This window comes from Nanorana parkeri, unplaced genomic scaffold, assembly GCF_000935625.1.
Source record: "Nanorana parkeri isolate BGI_ZX_2015 unplaced genomic scaffold, ASM93562v1 scaffold53, whole genome shotgun sequence".
NCBI classification, from domain to species: Eukaryota; Metazoa; Chordata; class Amphibia; order Anura; family Dicroglossidae; genus Nanorana; species Nanorana parkeri.
Window position 1 is genome coordinate 2,088,419 of NW_017306321.1, and position 9,910 is coordinate 2,098,328.

Below are 9,910 nucleotides of genomic sequence, written 5' to 3' on the forward strand. Positions count from 1 at the left end.
TACACTATAAACATATGCAGAGAATTGATTTAAACAGTGTACCAAATAAGAGTCCTATATTTTCCTTAAAAAAATATTTTCAGTAGGCAAATTAGTTGTAGAGGTATTTTCAAGTTTACTAAAGGACCTAAATTAGTTCCACTAAGCTTCAGTGACCTCGGTCGGGGAAGGGTTATGTTGCAGATTAGAGTGAGTGGAGTGGACTTTCTGGGAACACATCTCCTAAAGAGAAGCTGCTGAGATGTTGCTGAAAGCTCCATTGTATCATCTGCGGCATTGCTGTACAGCATCTCCGTCTCCAGACGATGGCGCTGTTGTCTTCTCCTTTTCCAGTCTTCAGCTACATGTTCAGCTTACAACTTTTACTAAACATCTCATACAGAGCTATTTATAAAAGGTGGCAAAACAAATGCATACCACGTGACTACAACCATTATTATTTACCAAGGTATAAAGAACTGGTATGTAAAATGAAGTAAAAGGCATCTGAAATATCTATGAAATTCATTAACCACTTTGAGTGACAATGACTCACATGGGCACATGCAACACAGTGCCCATGTGAATTTATATAATTGTTTTCAGACAGATGGAGCTTTCTTTTTGTCGATATTTAGTAACCTCTTGGTTTTTTTATTTGTTTTTTTTGTAGAAAAAAAATACCAAAAGTTTTGAAAAAACAACTGTCCCCCATACTTTCTGTTAAAATAATAAATGCCAGAACAATACAAACTCACCCAAAATGACACCTTTTTGTAGACACCCCAAAGTGATCTATTTTTTGGGGGAAATAAAGTGACATGGTAGTATTGAAGGGGTTAAAACATGGAGCTTGGTAATGGCGGACTAGATCATACACAGAGGGATCAGGAGGTGAAGGGATTAGCCCTTTCGCTGCCAGGGTGTTTTTGAATTTTTTTGGCACACATTTTATGCCTGAAAATTACTTAAAAGCTCCAAAAGATTTTATAAATATATTCTGATAGCACAGACCCTGTAAAATAAAATGGTGACAGTGCAAATTGTTATGTTGCACGATATTAGCGCAACTTTTTATCACACCCAAACTTTTAGTAAAAAATACACTTATGGTAATATGTGCGCGCTCGCAGGGGCGTGGGACTTTACAATTTTTTTATTTTTCCATTTATTTTATTTTCAATTTTAATTTATGTTACTATTTTTTTTTTTACTGAATTGCTTACTTACAAGCCCCCTCCCAGGTTCTCTTTAAGGTGATATTAGGAGTCATTTGGAACCCTAGCGGCACCTTTCTACTCCAAAGAAGCTATTGGAGCGCAGACTTCTGCCAGTGTCAGCCAAGGGACCGGGAGTGATGCAATCAGCGTCGCTTCCAGCCCCATTCAGCGGGCAGGAGATTGGTGAATAGATGTTAACCTGTCTCCTTCCCTGCTTCCCACCACAACCAGTGATGCTAGTCCCAGGCCTGCAGGAGGGGCAGCGTAGCCCAGGAAGCAACTTGGGGGTGTTGGGGGGGGGGATGTTGGGGTGTGCACTACACTGGCCTCTGGAAGCAATCTGCCGGTAGCTCAACCGCAAGAATTACTTCCAGTGTAATGCCAACAGTCAGATTTACACATGTCTCAGCAGCTATAAGGGGTTAATGTACAGGTCACATACAGTGGGAGGATGGAGATGAGGGGGATATTGCAGAGGATGTGGCAGATGAAGGGTTAATATACAGGTGACAATACAGAGACAGGGTGTAGAGTAGTAGTTTAGGTGAGTAGGGGCACCGGAGGAGCCCCTCTTAGGGTACGTTCACACCATATGCAGTGTGGCCGGCTCACTTTTTTGTAGGGCAGGTTTGGGCGTGACGGGCCATTGAAGTGAATGGCACCGTAGCCACGCCCTCTGGCCGCAATGAGATTGCCCGCATGGGATCGCAAGGCACATTGTGCCTGCGGTCTGGTGCGGTGCGATCAAAATAGTGCTTGCAGCGAGGCAGTGCGTTCTTGCCAGAATGCGGCCGGAACGCACTGCAACTGGTGTGAACGGGCCATTAGGGTCACCACACGCGTTACAATCTGGCCGTACAATCAATTCTATATTTAACAAAACTATGTCATATGAGGACCTACCTAATCTATCCAATCAGGCTTCTGTGAAGGTTCTCATTTATCCAGGTCATGGTATATCTGTGAAAAAAATAAGGCAAGGCAACTGGACTTGCTGTATTTTTCTTGAAGAAATCCATTTAGTCCGACGCTTGCACTACATGCTTGAGGGTAGAGCTAAAGGCTATTGTACAATCAGATTGCTTGCAGCATTTTTGCAGATCGCACTGGACCTGAACACAGGCACTGATGTGCCATGCCTTCTGTGCGGGCGATCGCACTATGGGGGCGTGGCTGCCATGCCATTTACTTCAATGCCCCTGAACGCAGGAAGGCGGCGACGATGCCATACAGTGCCAGAGGCCGACCGTTCGTTTGTGATGTGAACCGGCCCTAACAGGATATCAGGGCCAGTGCTCAGGGGACCAGCTGATTCTGCAGGAAACTAAAACTTTGAAAGATACAATACATAAAGACTCGGATCAAATTTTGGTCAGACGCCATTTTTTTTAGTGTTTGTAGGGAATTTTGGGGGCAGCCTACACACTAACAGGAAACAGTGGAAAATAAATAATACCTGTTATTATCTTGATTCCAGTTGATATTTGTTGTTCAGTTACCAGTTACATAGGTATGGGCCTGCATTACTCATGGAGCAAGCATAGGCAGGCTTTTGGCAGTTAATGTATCTCAGTTCCTACAGAGGGTGAGGGATCAGTAATCGTGATTAATTAGCTGCTGCTGTGTGTGAGAGATCTTTTATTATCCATATTAGTTTGCAGGATTCTGCTATCCGATTTACCTGAGCCACAACACATTCCACATGGGTAATCCAATCCCCTACCTTATACTCTGCACCCCCCAGAACAGTATGAAAACCTACATGCCTGAATATCTTATACTACGTGTCCTGCCATAAACTAACTCAAGGTGCCCATACACTGCACGATTATCGTACGATAATCGTATGCGATCGGGTTTTCGTACGATAATCGAGCAGTGTGAACGGAGACGTATGTATGTGAGAAAATACACTGATCAGCCATAACATGACAATTTGCCTATTATTGAGTAGGTCCCCCTTTTCCTGTCCCGTTGAGGCATGGACCCCACTAGACCCCTGAAGGTATGCTGTGGTATCTTGCACCAAGCCGTCAGTAGCAGATCCTTTAAAGTGACATTAAACCCTCAGATTTTTTAACATAAACCAATACTGTAATGTGCGCCTTACTGTAATCCATGGTGGTTTCCCTTCTCTTTGCTGCTCTTCCTTTTAAATCTGTATCTGTTCTCATGCTGGGCAGAACTTCTGTTTTGCAGCAGACTGCCTTGTCTCTGAAATGGATACATGGTGTCTGTGTGAAGGTTTACAACCTGAGCCATCACTACAGGAAGAGGCACTCCGCTGCAAAGGGAAGTTCTCCCCAAGCATGAGAAGACATGAGGATTTAAAAGGAAGAGCAGCAAAGAGAAGGGAAACAACCATGGATTACAGTAAGACACACATTACAGTATGGGTTTATGTTAAAAAATCTGAGGGTTTAATGTCACTTTAAGTCCTGTAAGTTGGTAGGTGGGGCCTCCATGGATCGGACTTATTTTTCCAGCACAGCACACATGCTCCATTGGATTGAGAGCTGGAAAATTAGGTGGCCAAGTCATCATCTCAAACTCGTTGTTGTGTTCCTTAAATCATTCCTAAACCATGTTTGCAGTGTGGCAGGGCGCATTATCCTGCTTAAAGAGGCCACTGCCATCAGGGAATGCCATTTCTATGAAGGGGTGTACTTGGACAGTAACAGTGTTTTGGTAGGGGGTACGTGTCAGAGTAACATCCACAGGAATGGCAGGACCCGAGGCGGGCTACAAAAATGAGCAATACAAAAAAAACAATAATCAGTGACTCAAACAAATGTCAGTGAATAAAAATTGATCGGGTGTAAAGTCTTTAAACTTTCATAACTCTGAAAATGTCCATATATAGCAATAATGATGAATAATAAATTGTCCAAAGCATCACACTGCCTCTACCCCTGGTGCCATCTTTTCCCCAGGTATGCGGCACACACGCACCCGGCCATCCACATGATGTAAAAGAAAATGTGATTTATCAGACCAGGCCACCTTCTTCCATTGCTCCGTAGTCCAGTTCTGATGCTCATGTGGCCATTGTAGGAGCTTTTGACAGTGGACGTGGGCCAGCCTGAGCACCCTGACCGGTGTGCGGTTATGCAGCCCCATTTGCAACAAACTGAGATTTTGTGTTTTTCAGCAATTTGAGCCACTGTAGCGTTCCTATTGTATCAGACTACATGGGCCAGAATTTACTCCCTACATGCATCAGTGAGCCTTGGCCATCCATGACCCTGTTCCGGCTCACCAGGTTTCCTCTTGGAACACTTTTGTTAGGTCCTGACTAATGGAGACCTGGAACATCCTACAAGAGCTGCAGTTTTGGGGTTGCTCTGACCCAGTCATCTACACATCACAATTTGGCCCCTGACAGAGTTGCTTGAATCCTTACACTCATTAATAATGATACAGCATATAAATATATTTAGAGAAAAGCAAACCATTAAGTGTCATAAAGAGAACACAACACATAATCTTCTCTATACACACATTAGAGGTCATTATTTCCCATTTTCAAGCTGCGTTAGCTGGTAATTACTTCCTAGGCTTCTTGCACTTTGATGTACAGTATATTTGAATTCATTGATGGTACATGTAGGTTTGGGAACAAACTGGCTGTGAAGAGCGCAGTGATTACCGATCACTCCTCTGAGTCTGTTCGGTTCGGACAGAGGAACAGGGAGCAGTTAGCTGACACACACTTAATGATGGCACTTACCTGTCTTAGATCGTCTATGAACCCCACTAACAGCTTTTATTTTCCTCTGTACTTTCCCTGATCAAAGTTAAAGTGTATAGATTGCTTTATGTAAGTGATATTTTTTCCACTAGAAGCTGCCGTGCTCATCACAGAAGTAGAAGATCAAATGTGAGTAGCTGTTCTTAGATCCTCTTCAAGAAATGGATATTCATGTCTAAGAGAGTCTTAATAAGGACAACAGCAGACTCCACATACCAATAAAAGTTGGGGCTTTTAAGGTGCTAAAGTATACTTCCTCACATAATGCGGTTAAAATATTAATTTATTATCATATATTGATAAAAAAATTAATAAACATCAATACAAATTGCATAAAATCATATTGGATCCAATCCGTAAGCCACATCTGTGGATTATTAGTCAATCCAGAGCACTTAAACACCAAATATCTAATAAATAAATATGGCTGTCCTTAGACTAGGGTGACCAATCGTCTCCGATTTCCGGGGACAGTCCCTGGACAAATTATGTCCCCGGAAACATAAATTTCTTTTTTTTTTTTAAATATACTCACCTGATCCCTTGATCCACCGACTAGAGCAGCCTCCTGTCTCCCACGCTGTCAGAAGCTGCATACAGCGTGTGCCAGTGACTATTTAAACCGGGGCGCGCTGTATGCAGCTTCTGAGAAGATACGCTATTAGCATAGCAGGGAGTTCACGGGGACATAATTTGTAGGGATGCACCGATACCGTGTTCTTCAGTATCGAGTACCGATATATACATATTTTTTTTTTTCGGTACTCGCTATACCGATACCAAAAGTCCCATTAAGGAAGCCAGGCAGCGTGTAATTGCCCGCCCCCTGGCTTCCTGATTAGCAGGGAAGCCGTCCCTATGCTTCCTCATCATCAGGTGATGAAGCATGGAGCCGTCTTTCTGGCTTCCTGATTGGCCAGCTTCTCGACCAATCAGGAAGCTGGACAGCGAGTCATTACATGGCGCCCGGCTTTCTGCGTGTTCTGCCTGATAAAGGGGATCCTGCGTGACCCCAAAACGTTGCAAGAAGTATGCATTGCACGTACGTCATTAAATAGACTTATTATTTCTCCCATTGGAGTGCCGGTGTCCATACTTGTCTGTATCATTGAGACAGTGGCCATTCATCGACTACCGTTGCACCCATCTTATCTTAATGAATGAGCAGTCAGGAGTGCAATGGGTACAAGGACTGTAAACGTTTTCAGAGGGGGGTGACACCAAAATGACTCAGTCATTTTGGTGTCACCCCCTTTGATGGTGTCAACTGGTGTGGACTCCACCACCCTTGCGAGGCCACTGTATATAGCAATGGGCAGCAAATAAGAGAAGTTCATTGGTAGGGTTTACAGAAACTTTACATTCACAGTTCACCTTCAAAGAGATGATTTGACCTTCAGAGCATTGAGACCTTGTAAGCATGAGATACGTTCACACCCATATTTATAAAGCTTTGTAATTAAACTTTATTAAACCTCAATTTTAGCAGCTGATGAACTGTGCTTTTATTTTATGACCTGCTTTATTTTCACAGGAAGATCACAATCGTAAATGCATTGTTATAACACATTACAGCACTTTATTGTTTATTAACTTTATGTTATTGTTATGCATTACAGTGCGTGGGAATGCACTGCACAAAAATGCAACACACTTTTTTGTCATTGCTCATCAATGCAGTGCAATAGGACCTATGACAAAGTGCCTTGTTCTTGCATTGGGACCTTGTTGGTCAATGCAGCTCAGCACTGCCGGTGTGAAGATGACAAAGTTTACTACTTTAAGTCTGTCAGGCCCTCTTGTTTTTTCCATTAAAAAATAGAAGTAACAACCATTAAAAGCACCTTACCGATTATCTGGCGTGGGCTTCCTCTGGCTGGGGTGGCAACTCTCATACCTCCTGTTTTTTTTGCCATGGTTGGGGGTAGGTTCTGGGCAGAGCTGGATTTATATCTGTAGGCACAGAGGGGGGAATTTATCAAAAAGTATTACATATTAAAAACATAATAATAAACAAATAATAATTGAAAAAGCAAAAAACAAAACAAAACATTTTTTAATAATAAATGTTTAATTATTTTCAACTCTTTTGTTTTTCTGTTTTTTTTTAAATATTTATTATTCTTTTTTTTTTAAATTATACAAAAAGCAAAGAAACAGAAAAACAAAAACGTGCCAAAAACAGCTATATGAAAACATTTTTAAATATCTTTCATTTGTTTTTGGCCCCTTGTTATTGTTATTTTTGTAAAGAATTATTTTTCTTGTAGTGCCTCAATACTGACTTTGTATTTGCATGGATTTGTCTTTGTGGATGAACACCAGGACATTTATCATCCAAATAGAGAGCAGTGGCTAACCCTGGCACTCTTTAATACATTTTGTTTATATTTTTTTAAATTATGTTTAGTTATTTTTAAGAATTCATGTCATTTGATATGCCCCATAGAGACATACCAATAGGCATACGAACTCCAGCCCCACAAACACTTGTTTTGAAGTATCAGTCTGCCCCTATAAACAAGCTTTCGGGAGCCCTCCATCCCTCGGTCAGGCTTTATACATTTCTGAAAATGATTCTAATACCCACATATTTATATACAGAGAAATGAAAATGACAACTATTATTTCTTGACATATGTGAGTGCTAAAGGTATTGTTTTTTGTAATATATTTCATTATTCCTCTTTATAACATACATATGTGGGTTTACGGACCATATTCAAAAATGTATAAAGCGGGACAAAGGGATCTAAGGAGGATGTACATCTGCCCTTTGAATTCTGTGTGACTGGTGCAGAAAAGCTTGTATACATGACTAGAAACTCAGCAAAGCTTGCGTCTCTGTAGAAGAACTGTGAGCACAAACTTTATTAACCCTTGCAGTGCGGCTACCCTGGGCACTGCAATGGTTAACTGGTCGTTTTTTCACCTAGAGTTAAAAAAAGAGTTATAGTCACCTGATCCTCAGAGACGGCTTGCTCTTAGACCGCTCCCTGGAGCCTCTCTCCCCCTCCGCTGCAGTAATCCAAGGTCCCTGAGTCATCACGTTCAATACAGTGTACAGGACGTGAGAACACCGAGGGACATACCATCACTGCGGCGCAAGAGAAGAAAGGCTGGAGGGAGCGCTGCTGGCTCTTATGATCAGGTGAATCTAACTTTTTTTTTTTTTTTTACCCTAGACAAAAAGGAGCAGTTAACTCTTGCAGTCCAGGATAGCCCCACTGCAAAGGTTAATTCATTTTGTGCCCGGGGTTCTTTAATAACCATAATAAGTTAGCCAATAAAGGGTATCACTAAGGGGATCATGTAAAAACCTTCTGCCCAGCACAGAGCTAGGCGAATGCTGTTCGCAGGGCTTTACCACCACTAGATGGCAGCGATGAGGATAGCATTCATGCAAACAGCATTCACCCAGCTATACTATGGGCGGAAGGATAATACATGAACCCCTAAGGCTGGGTTCACACCTAGGCGTATCGAATATGCGCGTTTGTCGCGCGTTTTTCCCGCGATTCGTGGTAAAAAAACGCGCGTTTCCGAGGACTACCTGGCTGTATCCCAATGGATACGCGTGGCAAATTACGCCCCAAAGAAGCTCCTGTACTTCTTTGGGCGTAGGGCGTTTTGCAGCGCGTTCCTACACGCTGTAAAACGCCCAGGTGGGAACTATGCCCATAGGCAATCATTGGTTTTCACATGTTGAGCGTTTTACAGAGCGTAGGAACGCGCTGTAAAACGCCCAGGTGTGAACCAGGCTTAGGGCCCGTTCACATGAGTTTCAGGTGCGGATCTGCAGTGCTATGTGTTTTGCCGCGTTTTTGATGCGTTCCAGTTTTTTGCTGGAGTGGGGCTGTCAGTATGTTAGCTGCAGTGCAGTGTGTTTATGACGCGTTTTTGATGCGTTTTGCGTTTCCTGACCGTACAAAATGTGACATGCAGTATTTTTCTGTCGTAACCTGAACGGACTGCGCACTTGAGAACGGTAGCCCATAAAAAACATAGGTATACATTGGGATGCATTTTTAGGAGGTGCAGGAGCGTACGGATCAGGTCAGCACAGAAAACGGACGTCGTGTGAACAGGCCCTTACACCCCAAACTTTCTGCACTAATCAGCGGATAACAATACTCTAGTTAACCACAAGACGGAACTACATTCATTTATTCTGGCAACGACTGGCCGTTCATTGCTGTAATCCACGACCTGGCCGACACCGCCCAATAACAACCTTCTTAGACACTTTCCATTCACCATCCTCAGCAACATTTCCCGCACTCAACTCCGAACTGCTCTATTGTTCTCTTTAAGCTAGGATTGCTCTGGTCATGCATTCTCCATTTATACTATTTCATTTAATAGTATAGGTTATATTTTTAAGATGTTTTTATGAGTACTTTCATATAACACTCTCTAAATTTATCTTTTCGATCTAATATTGATGAAATACTTGCTGAAATTTGTACATGTTCCATAGACAAAGTCCAATTTCTGTTCCGATAATTTACTCTAATGTAATCACCTGTTGGACATAGACAAACTGTACTTCACTTTATATTTCATACATTCTGTTTATCTTTGCATCACCTGTAACTATGCATAAATTCTTCTAATAAACGATATTGCTAAAAAAAAAAAAACAATACTCTATCATCCCACAACCAAGTAAGTGACTAATACAGACATCCCAACTCTCCTGGACGTTCTGGGAGTCTTCTGCTATTAGGTAGCGGCTCCCGGACACCTGGGAGAGAAACATTTTCTCCCGGGAAGGTTTACTCTGCTCGATCTAGCAGAGTAAACCTTTCCCTGCTCTGTTTTTTTTAAAAATTCTGATATCGGAGCCGCCGGCCGCCATCAGAGTGAAAAAAACCCAGCATAGGAATGAATAGCTAGATTGCTATTGGGAAGCAATAGCTTCTTTGCTATCTACCATCATTTCAGGGGGGCACCATGG